Raw genomic sequence first — 3,311 nt, forward strand, 5'->3', positions numbered from 1 at the left:
GGTCCAACATCGTCTTTGTCTCCCTTCACCGGGGGCCAATTCGTCACCGGCGAAGCTGCCGTGAGGCCATAAGCCCCTCACTGTAGGTTTGGCTCGAGCTCTCCCTCTCCCGTGCATTACCTTTCTTCTCTCCCGATCATGTTGCTGGACGCCGCTGCCACTAACAACACCTCACAGCCCAACCGATCTCTTTCCTCCTCTGTATTCTGTTTGAGTGCCACCTCCAGGGGGTGAACATTCAAGGTATTTCCATCTATATCTTTAGGGATTTATGGAATTAGGGTAGTGAGTTTTCTTTGATTTCTTTTCTCTGATTCAGACTAATGAAAGACATATATGCTGTGGAGTTTTGTTGAATCGATCATGGGTTCCATCAGCGCATTCTATTGTTGGGGATTCAGTGGGAGAAGAGGTGGCTATTATTGGAGGTAAGATAGGTTAATTTCAGATTTGAAACAATTTGAATTCCATTGTTGCATTGAGAGGTTGATGATTTAGGGTGTTTATTTGGATGACAGAAACTTCCACCTTGCTCCAGTTATGGTTTTCAATAGTGAGCACTTTTCCGGTTGTGAATCAACAGAGAGGTCTCCAATTTGGGTGAGTTGTTAGAACTAAATTATATTTAGCCTTAATCAAATTGATTATGAAATTGGTTGGTGTTGTCTAACAGATGGATTATTGGATTTAGTAATGGATTCATGTTTAGCCTAACCTAAGGTGATTATAGAATGTTTAATCTAAGGTAGTTGTGGTTGGTTATAGATGAGTGATCAGTGGTGATTAATTTTGGGTAGGATTAACTGAGGTAGATGAATTATGTAAAGTTGATTTTGGATGTTCAGTAGAGATGATTCATATGTAAACCTATTCTAAATGGGTTGTGTGATTAAGGATTATTTAGAGGATTAATCAGATATCAGATTTGAGTGAAGTTATCCTACTTGGTTTAGGGATTTTATTTAGCTATTTTAATTCTTATGAATTTAGCTAAATAATATATATATATATATATATATATATATATATATATATATATATATATATATATATTGATCGCAGGACTTGGATTGGGGACAAGCGTCTCGACATGGGATGATTTGACTCGATCTACAGATAAAGGTGGATATTTCGTCCTTGGCTTTTATATATTTCTTTGAACTTAGTGCATGGTTATTATTCGATGGATTAGGTTGTTTTACCTTATATCATGTTCGTTTGTTGCTTTTCTGCTTGGTACTTATGCTTGATCTTTGAGGTGTTCTAGTTATTGTAGGATCGAAAAGAATTTAGATATCTCCACAATGACATGATATTGTCCACTTTGGGCCTAAGCCCTCATGGTTTTGCTCTTGGGCTCTACCCAAAAGGCCTCATGCCAATGGAGATATCTTTCTCTTATAAACCCATGATCTTTTCCATGTGTTTTCAATATGGGACTATGTTTGCAACCTTGCAACCCCAACAATCCCCCCCCCCCCTCAAACAAAGGACCATGGGCTTCCCACGTCCGATCCTTGACCCACCAGGTCTTTCTGCCCCTCGGTCTACCCGACCTACTAGGACTTTCTACCCCTCAGTCTACCCGACCTACTAGGACTTCCTGCCCCTCGGTCCACCCGACCTACTAGGATTTCCTTGCCTAGCCGCAATTAGGACTTCCTGCCTGGTGTCTGGTCCTCTTGATCCGAACATAGGAGCCCCCACTTTCTTTGTTCGAGGTCAATATTGTACTCACATGGTTCAATCAGACCATAGCTCTTGTGCATAGTCGGCGGTTAAACCTTCTGGCAGTCCGGGCTCTGATACCAATTGTAGGATCGAAAAGAATTTAGATATCTCCACAATGACATGATATTGTCCACTTTGGGCCTAAGCTCTCATGGTTTTGCTCTTGGGCTCTACCCAAAAGGCCTCATGCCAATGGAGATATCTTTCTCTTATAAACCCATGATCTTTTCCATGTGTTTTCAATATGGGACTATGTTTGCAACCTTGCAACCCCAACAGTTATATCATATACAGTCTCAACTCTTGATATATACTCTGTCGTGATTACACGTGTAGAGTATGCATTGTAGGGATTGTTTGGTTGATTAAATTATTATGCTGATTGTGCATAGGATGTGGATTGTAAGTAGGTTGATATGTGTTATAGGAGTCATCATGTTGACCATACATTTACATGTTGTATGTACACACATATTTGTTATGTACTTTTGGAGGAGTTGTGTTGATTGTATGTCTGTGGTTTATACACGCGTCTGATGTATTTTTACTGGAGGATACATGTTGATTGTACATGTGGGGTTGTGTATGTGTGTCTGGTGAGGTTATTGGAGATTTTTGGTTGACTATACATGTGTAGTTGTATACATATGTTTGGTGGGATATATGGAGGTATCATGATGATTATACCCGTGTTGTGGGGCACTTTGGTGGAGTTAGAGTTTTCATGAATGATGACGGTGCCCATATCATGATTATGTATATATATCATGTTCATCATTCATTGTATACTGACGATTATCGTCTCCCTTATGGTTGAGAGGGTTGTCAGTCTTTTATAGCTGTCCATTCGGCCACTGATGGAGAGTGGTAGCTTGGAGTGGAGCTAGTCCTGTCGCGCTTACTTAGCCACTCAGTGTTCTGTCAGCCTCGACCACTCTGGAGTAGTGAGTCTTGAGGGTACTGTTGGTTGCTACTCGGAAAACCTAGAGGTTTCACTGTACAAAAATTTTGTACAAAGGTCTGAACCTTTTCCTAGCTACCATGTGTTCTTTTAAATTAAATTTTGGATCGCCTGCGGAACTTAACACGTTTGATCCAAAACTTAATCTATTCGTTCTTTTAGGTTTTGACTTGGGTCTCCTGCGGAACTTAACACGTTCGACCCAAATCACCTTAAGTTATTAATTCCATTAAATATTTATTTCCATAATTGGTTCCCAGTACTGACGTGGCGAGGCACATGGCCTTCTTGGATATGGGAGCAACCACCACCGACTAGACAAAACCTTTTATGGAAAGCTAATATTTAATTTCCTAAAATAACTTTAGGTTAACCGAAAAGAACAATCAAATCACAAGGAAAAGAAAAACAAAAGAACACTATATCGAAAACAAATTCGAAACTCTAGAATCATATGCCTCTTGTATTTGGTATTATTTCCAAAAATAACTAGTATGATGCGGAAAGAAAAATTACTAATTATACCTTTTAGAAAGACCTCTTGATCTTCTACCGTATTCCTCTTCTAACCTCGGACGTTGTGTGGGCAACGATCTTCCGAGATGAGAACCACCAAGCA

This window comes from Zingiber officinale, chromosome 6A, assembly GCF_018446385.1.
Source record: "Zingiber officinale cultivar Zhangliang chromosome 6A, Zo_v1.1, whole genome shotgun sequence".
Classification (NCBI taxonomy): Eukaryota; Viridiplantae; Streptophyta; class Magnoliopsida; order Zingiberales; family Zingiberaceae; genus Zingiber; species Zingiber officinale.